This window comes from Ambystoma mexicanum, chromosome 3q (genome assembly GCF_040938575.1).
Source record: "Ambystoma mexicanum isolate Mex_15411 chromosome 3q, UKY_AmexF1_1, whole genome shotgun sequence".
NCBI classification, from domain to species: domain Eukaryota; kingdom Metazoa; phylum Chordata; class Amphibia; order Caudata; family Ambystomatidae; genus Ambystoma; species Ambystoma mexicanum.
The window spans coordinates 1,171,364,901-1,171,379,034 of record NC_090926.1 but is presented as its reverse complement, the minus strand read 5'-3'; the positions used below and the strand labels follow the sequence as shown (position 1 = coordinate 1,171,379,034).

Here is a 14,134-nt window from a genome sequence, read left to right as displayed (position 1 = left end):
TGTTGCCCGAGTGTGACCCAGCAGAATGAATGGGAGATCAACTAGTATATCTGGGGGCCTCTCACTGCTAGAATTCGTGTTCAGAAGTTGAAGAGAAACTGGAGTTGAAACTGAAGCTTGACCTTGAAGCCCTGCTGCAAGAGAAGAATTGCTGTTGCCCTTCTTCATCAATCTGGAAGCTGCTGTGTCTCCAAGGACTGATCCAGAGAGGACCTGGCAAGGCGCCCTCTTCCCGAGCTACGAGGGACCATTGTGCACCAGCTGATCTTTGCCAAAGCTCCCTGGTAGACAGACCTACGACAGGCTGCCAACCGAAGACGGGGACTGCCGCAGAATCCCAAAGAGAAGCAACGGGACTGTTGCCCGTCACCGCTGACGACCGCCGTCGCCGACCGGAGCCGCCTTGCTCCCATTGCCTCAGAACTTCATTTGATCCAAGGACGCTCTTGCCTGCACCGTCACCCACCTTATCCCACCAGAGAAGGCCAGACCGCCGAGGAGCATCCATCAGTGGGTTTCCCGCCACCGAAAGACCACCGAGACGCCAACGAATCAACGCCCTTGCTGGGCCACAGTTCTTCAAACTCTTTGCGGTCCTGGACTATCGACATCGAGGTGCCCCACACACCATTCCTTGCAGGACGTCAACGCTCCGTTGTCACCGAGCACTACTAGGAAGGAAACTGCCACTTCACCGCCGTAGTTCACCCTGTTCATCGCCGGACGTTTGACGACCCGTCGCTCCTGCCTTAAAGGGAGTGCACTCAAAAAGGGCCGTCGATTTCCCGACGAGGACTCTACAACACCAGGTACTTTGGGGCTGCTGAACTATTGGAAAGATTGTTGTGAACAATATATGGACTGGGCTTGTGATATATCTTTATTTTACAGGTTGCCCAGGTGGGGGGTATCTCCACACAGAACTCTGTCTAGGTAAACGGGGCCAGTATTCTGCCTATTGTTCTAACCAACTGCTTTCCTCTTATATCTATTGTTGGTTTCCTTTACAAACTGATTTGTGTGACATTTAACCATACAGTTGATGCACTTTAATGAGATCTAATAGTAATAGTGGTACCACGTAGAACTGTATATTAGATAAACGAGTACAAAGTGAGTTATCGCGATATTGTACATAAACTTAAATATTAATTATATAAAGACTGTGTTTTAACTAATACATAGTGTGGGGACATTCCTTTGTGGGGGCTTGGGGACTACACTGTACTTAAGAACCAGCCTGCATCACCTCTTGAGAAGCTAGACCTTGATTGCTTGACCACGATACCAATAATAGAGAATCTTAGCTGGGGTCCTCTGTGCCTCTCCTCTGCCATATAGAGAGCAGAAGTACAGACCCCCCCCCCCTCCAGTCTTTACAGCTGTAGCCTTGGAACAGTTTATCCAAGCCCTCACTCCCTATATCCAGAAGGTCGTTCTTCAACAACCACAACCTTTCCTGGAAATGGCCATGCAAATTGCCCAAACCCACTGAGAGGCATCTAAATATTTAAAAGCCATATTTAAGGGTGATGGAGCCAAGGAAAGACTTCAAACCACCTGCTAAAAACCCTGGTATTGAAGTCCATTGAAAGCATGAAAATCCTTTCCTTAGTCGACCCTTTCTCTGGGATGAGACTATAGGAAAACCATTACATCTACCTACCCCAGGAGAAGAACTTGGACAAGCAAAACCTTTTGTTGCTACCCCGTTGACTTGTTTCTCTTGTGGGGGAAAGGGACACTTCGCCCGCATCTGTCCCAAAAATCGGACAGAGGAATCCATGGAAATAGGGTGGGTAGGGACGGAAGAGTGGCAACAAGAAGAAGGAGAGCAAGATGATATTCATAATTTTTGGACGTGTGTTATTGTAACCTTCAACACATCCGGACTAAAGACAAAATGTCATGATGCCTACCTCCAAGGAGCCAGGTCCGACCCAGCAACCCCAGAGGCAGGCATCATTCCCCCCAGGGAAGTGCCAGCGGGCCCAAGCTGGGGCCCTTTGGACACAGTCCTGGCGCCTTAGGCGCCAGGCTCATGTTGGACCCCAGTCCTGGCGCCTTAGGCGCCAGGCTCATAAAGCTAGACATGTGTTCAAGTGTTTTAATGTGCACTTACCTGATGCAGACCATGCTGCTACATCCAGGCCCTCTTGAGGCCTGAATGGAACTACTTTACCTGTGGGACTACTTTCCACCTGGGTGTGGTCGGGGAAGGATACATACCTGATCGGTGGAAGGATACATACCTGGAACTTCTTCCAAAGCTATTTAAACCACGCCCGATCAGCAACTCACGCTTCGCGTTGTTCTGCTTCTCGCAGCTGGACGCTCACCGTGTCAGCTCCTGCATCTGGACTTCAGCCACGCCTGTCAGCATCCTGGGTCACCTGCAAAGGGAGATAAGAGAGAATTGGTGAGAACGAAGACCTTACCTGCTAAAGCTGCATCACGGAGACATCACACCGACGATCCTGAAAGGGAAGACATCATTTTTAAAAGCATTTCGCTTCGATCGCTGCAGCGCTGCATTTCACTCACCTTTCCTGGGCACCTCCATCTTCAGCAGCGATCATCCGGATCCGCAGCCACTTCCCAGAGCCTAGAGAGAAAAAGACAAGAACACAAGGTGAGAGAAGGAAGGGAATAGGAAAAGCTCAGTTTCCTTCTAAGACTTACCTGTTGGGTCATTCCCATTTCTTTTCGGGTCCTGCCGCTTCCTGGCATTCCGGACCCCGGCCCCTATGGGGAAAAAAGACAAAGACATTGAATGAGCGAATGCAAAGACATTACCCGAACGCTCATCCAGAACTTACCTGTCATTTACTGGAACTGCACTTTTCACTTCGGGTCGGCGCCATATCTCCGGCATTCCGAACCCCGGCCCCTAAGGGGAAAAAGACATAAGCGTTAGCGCTTGCTGCAATAAGACAATGAACATTATTATTAAGCTTGAACTTTTGAACTTGCTACAGAACTCTTACAGCTCCTTACCTGAATAGTCAAGCTTATTTGAACTCCCATCAAACCTCAATCCAGTGAAGTAACTGGGTTTCAACGCGCCCATGCATCAGAAGCAGGATGGAGAACTCATCCTTCCAGACCCTAAGGTGAGACTTCACGGGGAATCGTGGAAGGGTATCGTGGAGGGTTGGAAGGGAGTGGGAGGCTTGAGCATTATTCCGTCAGTAGGTAATACTCCCTTTTCACGCACAGGGGAATATTCCTGCGAGCCAGAGAAGCCAGAGTAGAGGGGCCCTACCTGTCCATCCTCTGAGTCCTGCGCTTCACCATTGAAGAAGCATCAGCACTCGAAGCCAGACCTGCGCCTCCGTGGGAATCAGGTGAGCGTGACACAAAATTAAGGTTAATAATGTGCAAGCCCAAGCCCTAACCGATTCTGGGAGCAAGCAGACTGCCTTTCGTTCAGACCTTGTATACCCTGAAGATCTAATGCGGGTGTGGTGGGGCAGTAACGATTACCTGTGTCTGTTGGGATATCAAAACCTACCCAAGGATTCGCCGCACCCTAGAGGTTGGAGCCCGCCCCACCAAAATGACAGTCCCAAGCCTTTCAGAAGAGTTGGTTATAGGGACTGACTTCCCTTTCTGAGACCATTTACATACTTCTCCCATGAAATAATCTCTCAAATATTCTCCCCTGTTCTCTTGGCTAAACATTTTACGGCAGAGAACCATCTGTCCGGGCCTGGGAAACTAGCCATCCGTATTGAAACATCAATATCGAAAAGGCAAAGATCAAGGCAATGTGGGATTTCTAAATAGTTTCCCGCTTCCCAATCATGGGTGTGGGGGGCCCTCTCATTTAACGAGGGGGGCAGTGACGATCTGGTCCATTCGTCCTTTCTCCCCAGAGGGGAGCCACCCCCTGTGAGGCTAAGAAGGTGAGTCCGCTCCGCAAGATCCTCCCTAGCGGTCTGGGCAAGCGGGACCTCATTGGGAGTGACTCCCAATGATTGCTGCCTTAATGCCAGTAAGACTGAGATTCTCCTCATCGACACACCTGCTCCCTCCTTTCCTGTCGCTCTCTGGCTGGCCTCTCTTGGCCCTCTGCCCTCTTCCTTCTCCCACCTTTTGAGGCTAAAAACCTTGGGGTCAATTTCAACTCCACACTCTCCTTCTCTCCTCGCATCTCTGACGTCTCTAAGAAGTTACACTACCAGCTGCACTTCCTCAGAGGTATTTTTCCTTTCTTCTCCTTCCCCCAGAGGCTGACTGTCCCCAGAGCTCTGGTTCTCTCTAGGCTGGACTACTGCAACATCCTCTTTCTAAATCTGCCTGCTTCTACTCTCTGCCCTTTGCAACTCATCTAGAACAGGACTGCAAGATTTGTCCTTGGCCTCAAGCCCAGGGATCGTATCATTCCAGGACTGAAATCTCTGCACTGGCTCCCAGTGGCTGCGAGGATTAAGTTCAAAACCCTCTGCATTGTCCATAAGGCCTTTTGAGGCCTGGGGCCTCAAAACCTCCAACTCTCTCTTCCTTCTCATCCGCCTCCAACTCACTCGGGGTCAGTCGCTTCTCCAAACAGCGAGTTGGTGGTAGTAGATCTGTCTTCGGCTGGGGCCTCTCTCTGGAACAGCCTCCCTGGATCCCTGAAACTTGAGGAGAACCATCTCTGGTTCTGGAAACACCTCAAGACCTTCCTCTTGGCTTCTGCTTTCTCTCCTCCTCTTCCCTGCTGAGCTCCTGGCAGAAACTGCACTGGTCACCTGGCTACCCTCTCATCTTGGACCCAGGTCCCCTCCCCTGCCAGCTGCACACCTGCACTGCCTCCCGGGCAACCCCTACACTTGGGGGCTGTTTATGTGTATCCCTACAGTCCCCACCAGCTCTTGCCACTTGATGTCTGCACTTACTCCTTCACTTGCCACGAGCTGGCTGCATTTTTACCAATAGTTTTATTTATTTGATCTATTCTTTACTGTATGTATTCTTTACTGTTGATCCTATGTATTGCACTGCCTCCCCACACCCCCACCCTGCATTTGCGCGATCTCAATGTCACCTGGCCTAGTAAGAAAGTTGTCTTTGTCTTCCCTCTGTTCCCCCTCCCTTGCCACGTCACGCCTTGAAACACTTATGTATAGATGCGTTATAAATGCCATATAATATCATATCCCCTCTTTGGGACAAGGACTCCCCGTCCGAGAAGGACCATCCGGACCAGACTACTGTGTCAGCCTATATGGGTGTTAAAAGGACTGGTACATCTGTTTTAAAACCACCAAACTGAGACACTTCTTTGCCCCAAGTTAATGTCGGATCTCGTCTGAACTCCACAGTCAAAGGACACACCCTTTTTTTTTTACTGTGACTTATTTGAGCACAGGAGGAATTGTGAAAGTGGAGAAAACTCCTATGTAGGGAGGAGAGTGAATTCTACGCAGCGACGAACCTCGGCGGAAGAGACGTCTTGGAGGAGCGGCACCACACCAGACTGCAGAGCTGGTGGTGTGGGAAGCAGCATAACGCTAGCCAAACACTGGAAGATTAGGGTCACATTAGACAGAGCAGCCAGGGTCGGAGGGAGAGGCGAAGACGCAGAAGACCCCTTGTCTTCTGGTGGTGTGACCGCAAGTAAGCCATGGTAGGCCAGGGGCCTTGCAACAGACACCGTAACCAGATTGGCAGGGAGGACACAAATCCCTGAGCTTCATATCGTTTACTTCCGAGGGATGCAGTACCAGAGAAATAAACGCTCCCACAGAGAGAATACCATCAGGAGGTAAAAACACTTTGAATCAACGCTAAGAGAACCTACACAGTAACGGGTGTCTAAGAAACCTGAACGGGAAAGCACTTTGTATAAGGCAGAACAAGAGGAATTCAGACCTTTTGTGTACAGGTTGGAAGAACCTACGAGGCTACGGGCACCTGAGGAACCCAAATGGGCGAATGCCCTTGTGGATCCGAGTGATAGAGATACAAACTCTTTGTCTCTAAGCCGGAGAAAAGTTCACAGGAGCTGGAGAAACCAAAAGGGGCCAGCGCCCTGTGTGAACCAAATTGAATAAAATACAAAATTATTTCGCTCCAAGCTGGGGAAGCCGGCGAGGTTATGGCAACCTGAGTAACAAGCGCCCTATGTAAAGTTTATATCTGAGTGAAGAAGTCTCCGAGAAAGCCATAAGTCTTCGGGGAGTCTGAGAGCCACAGACTGGTTCTTAAGAGACTTGGAGTAAGTGAAAACATATTGAACATTTCCTTTGAACTAAGGTGTGCAAGAAAGATCTAAACTGTTGTCGAACCTTAAGAAAAGTGTTTGAAGAACATTTCTTTTGAACTAAAGTCTCCAAGAAAGATCTGAACTTTTGGGGAAGTTTATGAACTATCGAGAAAACTCAAGTGTTTGGCCATGCAGAAGTCTAACCCAGAGACTGTGTCTGGATCGCCTCCTTTCTGTTTGTGTTTTTAAAGAGTGTGGAAGGGCTAATCTCATTTCAACCCATGGAACATGGCAACTTCTCAAGCAGGGAGTAATAAGCTTTGAAATGTCTGTTAGACAACTAGGATCTCATCTTTAAGCCAGCAGATAACAGAGGGGCCCTTGTATTGATGGACAAAATTACTTACCTCAAGGAAGTTGAAAGACAATTAGGCGACTATGAAAGTGTGAGAACTCATCAAGAAAACCTTATGAAGCTGAAAATGGAGGGGTCATTACGGAACGAACAAGACAATTCTTGGTGGTGGAACACCCGGTGGTGGCGGTATTTTACATATTACCCAAGATACAGTGGCACGGAGTTCCAGAGTTTGGATGCAAGGACTGGGAAGCCGACGCCACCGGCCGTCTGCAGGTTGTATTTCGGTATGGTGAGCGATTGAGCTTGGGCAGATCTCAGTGTCCGTGAGGGGGTGTATTGAGAGAAGCGGGAGGTTAAGTAAGTAGGGGCCAGGTTGTTAACACATTTGTGAGTAAGAGTCAGCGATTTGAGCGAGATTGTTTGCGCGACGTAGAGCCAGTGTAAGCTCTTCCTGGTGTCAGAGATGTGCGCCGACCTGGGGATGGCAAGGGCTGCTCCGATTGCATTGTTTTGGGCCGTTTGAAGTTTGTTAATGTTACGTTGGTTGGTACCTTGATATAATGCGTTGGAATAATCAAGTTTAGACATAACCAATGTCCTGGCGAGTGTGATGCAGTTCTGGGTGGAAAGGAATGGGCGGCAGGCTGTGATCAGCTTGCAGGTGTAAGCTGATGCAGCGGCGACTGCATTGGTTTGTCGGTTAAGGGACAGTGTGGAATCGAGGTAGATTCCCAGAGTTTTGGTCTCTTTAGCCACTTTGATAGAATTACCATCAATGTTGAAGTGCTGAAGGACGGATCGAGCTTGCTAAGTCTTTGTTGGGTGCCAAGGATGAGGAGCTCTGTCTTACCATCATTGAGACAGAGTTCATGATGTGCCATCCATGCTTGGACGACTTGGTATACGTCATTCAGTGCTTTGGTGTCTGCGATGTAATCACCAGTGATGGGGATGTGTATCTGGTTGTCATCCGCATAATTGGTGTAAGTGACACCCAGATAATCGAGCACATCGAACAGAGGTTTGGTGAAGACATTATAGAGCGTAGGGGATACGCACAATCCTTGGGGGACTCCACATGGGACCGCGGATGGGTCAGCAGAGTCCGTGGGTGAAAATACTCTCATGAGTCTGTTGTCAAGGAAGGATCTGATCCATTTAGTGGCATTTTCAGAAAAGTGTGCGGCAGATTTCAGGTGTTGGCAAAGGATTTGGTGATTGACCAAATTGAAGGCCGCAGAGGGGTCCAAGAGCAATAGTAGGGCTAGTTTGCCTTATCTTTTATATCCTCTATTTGAGATTTCAGATCTAATAAGGCTGTTTCTGTACCATGCCTAGGTCTGAATCCAGATGGTCTTGTGCCAAGTAAGTTATTAGTCTCCAGATGCGTCTGTATCTGGAGGTAAGCCGCTCTATCTAGTATTTTTAGGAGGAGCGGGACCGTTGTGATTGGTCTGAAATTAGTTGGAATGGATGGATCAAGTGATGGCTTTTTCAGCAGTGGGATGACCCAGGCGTCCTTAAGGTTGTTGGGCACAGTTCCAGAGTGAAATGAGGAATTAATGAAGGTAGTAATGAAGGGGGCAAGGTCATGGGCAGATTCCTTGATGATGGGGGCAGGGCAGGAGTCCCCTTGGCAGTTGGAAGGTTTAAGGTTGCTGATAATTTTTTCAACCTCCGAGATAGAGAGAGGGGTAAAGCTGAATGGGGGCTGGGTGAAAGTGGTAGGTGTTTTAGGTGCCAGGGGTTTGGAGAGAAGGGAATTTTGTTTGCCATTGATTTTGGCTTGTAGGGTGGTTATTTTGGAGAGGAGAGCATTTTGGATGCTGTTGCACCAAGAGCTGTCTTTGTTGCACGTATCAGGTATAGGCGAGGGGGATTCTAGTTCTTTGAGAATTTTGAAGAGCTCCTTCGTATTCGTTTCGGCCTTCCGAGATGCGCAAGTTATACGTATCTTTTTTAGCCTGTAGAATCGCTTCCTTGTAATTGAGGGATGCGATGAAGAGGTTGTCTTTGTTGGAAGCACAAGAGAGGCTCTTCCAGAGTGATTCCGCCTTGCATTTTTCTTTACGCAGAGCTCTAAGATGTGGCGTGAACCACGAGTTCAGGTGAGCTTGTTGTTTAGCTTTCCTAAGTTTGAGCGGGGATATGGTGTCAATAGCTTTGAGGAGAGTTCGGTTGAAAGTGTCCACATGACCGTAGGGTCGTTATGAAGTGTGGCACACTTGTTAAGCGTGGGCAGGATAAGCGGGAGTAGCTTGTCCCTGGTGATGTCCTTTTTATTCATAGTGGGGATAGGAGGGGCTAATGGAGGTTTGGTGTTGGGAATGGTGGCAGGTAGTTGGAAGATAATAACGTGGTGGTCAGACCAGGCACAGGCTGAGTTGGAGCTTATTGTAGTGTTACAATTTAGGTCCGCTATCCAATCAAGCGTTCTGCCTTTGTTTTGTGTGGGTTCGAGGTTACGTTGTTGGAAGCCAAGGTTTGACACAGTGCTTGCGACTTCAGTGGCCATGCGATCCTTGGGGTCTGACAGACCCAGATTCAGGTCTCCTAGCAGCAGCACTTGTGAGTTTGGCTTCGTATTGTTGGAAAGGATGGCAGTGATATCTTCTGTGAAGGAGGAGAGGGGACCAGGTGGTCTGTAAATGAGGTGGAGTGTCGCAGTGTTGGTGGGTGAGAGCGAAAGTTTCACTGATAGTGATTCTGCTGAGCAACAATGAGAGTTTGAGATGAGTCTCATGTTGATATTCTCCCTATGTATGAAGGCAATGCCGCCACCTTTAGACAAATTAGAGGAGCGGTCACTTCTAAGAATAGAGTAACCATCAGGAATGGCGAGGGATAAGAGCGGGCCAGAGGCAGCGTGTAGCCAAGTTTCTGTGATCGCAATGAAATCAAGGTTCTGGGTGGTGATGAGGTCGGCGATATCGAGGGCGTGGGCGGTAAGGAATCTGGCATTGATGAGTGCTCCTTTCAATTCTTTGGGCACGGTCGTGGGAGGTTTGGGTAGGGTCTGAGTGGGAGCACAGGAGGTGTTGGAATGTTTTGGCGTTGGGCGACATCTTCACTCTGTTACCCTCTGGCCGCCCTCCTTGGACACTCACGATCCTGCAAGGCCATAAACTTGGGGTCATCTTCAACTCCTCTCTCTCCTTCAGCACTCACATCTTTGACCTTTCCCAAGGAGGCCCACCTCCAGCTTCACCTCCTTTAAGGCATTCTCCCTTTCCCCAGAAGCTCAATGTGTCCAGAGCTCTGGTCCTCTCTAGGCTGGACTAGTGCAACATCCTCTTCCTCAATCTCCCTCTTTCTTACCTACGCCCCCTTCAGCTAATCCAGAATAGGGCTGCAAGACTTATTCTTGGCCTCAAGCCTGGGGACCGTATCTCTCCAGTTCTCAAATCTCTCCCAGTGGCCGCAAGGATCAAATTAAAGACCCTCTGCATCATCCCCAAGGCATTCTGGGGCCTGGAACCATGCTATCTCCAACTTTCTCTTCCTAAATATTTCTCTGGCATAGGCCTCCATTCCTCTAACTCCAACTCTCTGCTTGTCAAATGTTTCTCCAAGCAGAGAGTGGGGGGCAGGTCTCTCTCTTCGGCTGGTGCCCCTCTTTGGAAAGCCTCTGTGCCCCTCTCAGACTGGATCCAGAAACCTCTCAAAACTGGCTTTCTCTACCTCGTTCCCTCTTTTCCTTCCCAGCTAATCACCCCACTGCCCGTGAGATCCTTCATGAATCTCAGAGGTTACCAGGCCCTCTGCCCAGTCTTCACCATCACCCTCTGTTAGGCAGAAACCTGTGCAGTTCCCTCTGGGACCACTGCAAAATATTTAGGACTACAGGTGTTTGGCAGTAAACCCACTTGGTAGCAGTCTGTACCACACAGATTCACTTGGTAGCTGTGGCTGAGCAGTCAGACTTCCCTCAAGAAGAGTTAGGCAGTATACAGAGTATTCACAATAGGTCAAGAGCACACAATAGAACAAGTAAACACTGACCAGGGCTTGGTGTAAAAGAGATATACCTATTTATTTAAAACCACATCTAGAAAAACACACAGGCACTAATAATAAGCAATTCAAAAACACGGTCACTAAAAGATATACACTCCCTTAAAAGAATATTAGACAAGTCTTCAGTAAAGCCCCACTTATTTTCAGACCGCGGTGAGCGCTTAACGTAGATGGCACTCTAATAGTTTGTTTAAAAAAAAAAAGGGAGAGGAAAGCAGAGAACAAATTGAAACCGATCCCAACACTTTTTCAAGAACACAACAAGAGAGGAAGGCAAGGTAAAACCTTGAAGTGAGGGTTCAGGAGGCCGGATCCACTTTCAGAGCATCCAAACGAAATGTGTCCAGGGTCACACGGTTGCAGTGCACAAAAGTCTTGTAAAGGTTCAAAAAGGAGTTGGACCACAGAAAGGGACCAGTTAGAGGGTCAAGGCGGCCAGCCCAGTCCAGAAGGTTAAGGGGTTATTATTACCTTGTAGCAATCTTTAGAAAGGGAGGCCTGGCAGACACGGTACCTTAAAGTGGTGAGATTGCTCCAGCGGGGGCAGTTGTTCCTGGCAGCGGGTGCAAGTCGGTGCTTCTTCCGGGGGAAGAGAGGATCTCGTCTTGGAAGAAGACAGGAGTCTGTTGCACTGCCAGCGAAGAAACCAGCCGCGGAGTTCTCAGTTAAAAGGAGCGGTCCTTTGGTTCGCGGTCCAGTTGTAAGTGGCTATCTGGTTGCCGGGGTGCTTAGCACGGGCAATTCGACCACAAGACGTCCTGGGATGTGAGAAAAAGAAGGTAAACTGGTTGTGTCCACCAGTCGGGGGAAGAAGACTCTCCAGCAGGGAGATCTTCTCTGTCGTCGGGAAGTGGTGAGTCGGTTCCGCAGGGCTCCACCGGTGGTGTCGTCGTAGCAGGTCGGCTCAGCTTCTCCCTCGTTGGATTCTCAGGTCCTGTGGCGACTTCTCAAGTTCCAGTCCCCAAAGCCCTGCTTTTATGCGGCACACCCCCATTCACTCAGCCATTCACTCAGCCTAGCTGTCAGTCAAACATGCTAAGTGGTGAGCCGGCCGGCTCACCACTTGGGCCAATCACACAAGAGTGCGACTTGAGTTACCAAGGTAACTCAGTCCAGGGTGCCTAAACCCCCTCCCACATCCCCTGTGGTACCCAGACAGAGAGGCACCACTTTTGGAGGCTTCTGTGGAGAAGCCCGCCAAAAGTGGAACAAAGGGCTCGACTTGGGTTGGAGTCACAGAAGAGAACACAAATGCCATTTTAGAATTGAGTCCTGGCAAAAAATACCAACCGGAGAATTAATATTATTTAAATAAACGGCGGTATGTTCGAGGCTAAGAGAATTAAATAATTAAAGTTGGTAGCCTCGAACAATGGGAAAATACCATAGGAAAATATTTGCAGTCGAATATAAAAAGTAGTTTCCACTGCCACCAGCCAAAACTCGATCAGGGGGGACGGAGATGTGCCCCCTCGACGAACAGACCCCAGGGCAATCGAATTGCCCCGACCAGTACGTCCACAGTATGATGGTTTGTACTGGTTTCGGTTAATAATTTGGGACTAGTAAAGCCAATGGTGACTTTACATGCCCAGGGAGACAGTAGTCAGCCCCAGGGTATGGAGTCTATGGTGGGGTGTCACTATGACACCCCTGTGTTACGGCACGGAGGGTGCTGTGTAACACACATAGGAAAAACACATGAGACCCTATGGAGTAAATGACCCCATAGCCCATAAAACACATTAAACACATTACCAGTCAAAGGAATACCATAAGTCATGTCCAAGAGTGGGAGGAAAAGAGTCTCACTCTTGGCAGGAGGAAAAAAACAAACTCACTAGGTTAGGAAATTCAGACTAAAGAGAGAATTCTCCCTAACACCCTCCCCTCAGCACTGGCGATTATTCCGCCCTAGCACTTAGCCAATGGCATCCTCCCTTGGCACCCCTTGGCACTTCCCTCACAGGCTTCCATCAGCACTTTCCCATACCTTGCTCCCCCTCCTCCCTTCCAGGCTCCCACCAGCACTTGCCCATACCTTGCTCCCTTCCCTATCTCCTGGCAAAGCCCTAGTAGGACTACAATTGCATATTTACAGTTTTGCCACTGTTATTTACTCCCCTTGTTCCCTCCCCATTTGCCTTGTGGTGCCTGGATAACCATTTGTTGTATAGGTGCCTAACAAATGCTCAATACATAATAAAATAATCTTAGTTATTTCTTTGGGTTTCATTGTTCTGATTTCCTTCTCCTTACTGGGAGGAGGATGATTAATCTCACAATGAATCTCCTTGTTAGCCCATCTCAGATCTACTATTACAGTCTCTTAGATTTTACTGATACAAGTATGATTGATCCCAAAATGATTCATGTTCCCGCCTCTGGTCTTTAGGGTCTCTTGGACTTCACGGGGAAAAATATAGTTGGTCCCACACGGATGACGAGTAGGATTGGTCCCACAATGATTCTCGTTCACTCCTCTTTATTGTATTTTATTGGGATAAGTAGGATTTGTCCCACAATTATTTACTCCTTGGGTCTTTAGTGTTACAAAACTTGCATTTGACATATTCGGTCCCCCTCCCGGGTCTCCTGTTTTCCCTGTTACCGGCTGTGTATAGGGATAACGTCACTGAGGCTGGTATGCGCTCGGTGCTGGTTCTCCCTTCTTGTTGTTCTCCATGCCGGTCGTGCAATATCTTTAATACCGTTTGGTGGTGGAGTGGTGTTGGCGTTGTTTAGAAGACCTCCATTCCACCGTCAGTTCATTGTGGTCACCCCACAACTTTCCCTCCTCCGCTCCCCCGTTTAAGGACGTCTCGCTTGTTTGCTCTCAAGACGCATGGCGTCTAACTCGATTTCCGGTTCTTCTCTGGATGCAGGTCGCTGCACAGCAAGCTTCCATTCTGAATCGGTTTCTCTGTCTGTTTGGAAGACCGAGAAAACCTGTGATTTACAATTTCCTCACACCTCGTGTGCGACATAGTTGTAGGACTTCCCCAGCGTCCGTCTCTTTCTATGTATCAGGCGGCTTCTCTCCTTTCCTCCATGTGCTCTTCTTCGTCCCAGTTAACTGGGCTTTTTCTATTAAAGTAACATTGAGTTTCTTGATGACAGTAATACATACTGATCTTTTCTTCATACCAATCTTTATAAGGTACACTCAAATAGGTATTATTTGGATGCCTTTTAGGAAGCTCCTCACAGGAACAGGAGTCCTTGTCTCCAAAGAGGGGGGGGGTCTCCTCCCCAGACAGGTCCCACTTGCTGCAACACCTAGGGGAGGGTGTTGCGGATAGGGGCTCACCTTCCTACCATCACAGGGGTTTGGGGGGGGGCTCCCCTTGGGGAAAAGACACTAATTCGACATGATAATAACGTGATTAAGCAGGATTTGAAGATGATAGATGATTGCAGCTGGAGCCAGTGCAGTTCCATGAGGGCTGTGGTGATTTGGTAGATATTGCGGATTCTTTTGAGTCATTCTACTGCATGTAAACTATAGCTGCATATAGCTCTTGCTCCAAAAGTCAAAGCCTATGCAGCTGCTGTTGTACTAA

At 48.7% G+C, this 14,134-nt stretch overlaps 1 protein-coding gene across 1 annotated transcript in view; it reads left to right on the top strand.

The window, feature by feature from the left end:
• The window catches only part of DSN1 (DSN1 component of MIS12 kinetochore complex), a 261,194-nt gene that overhangs the window by 40,535 nt on the left and 206,525 nt on the right, over window positions 1-14,134 (top strand). The gene's annotated exons all lie outside the window — the stretch shown is intronic.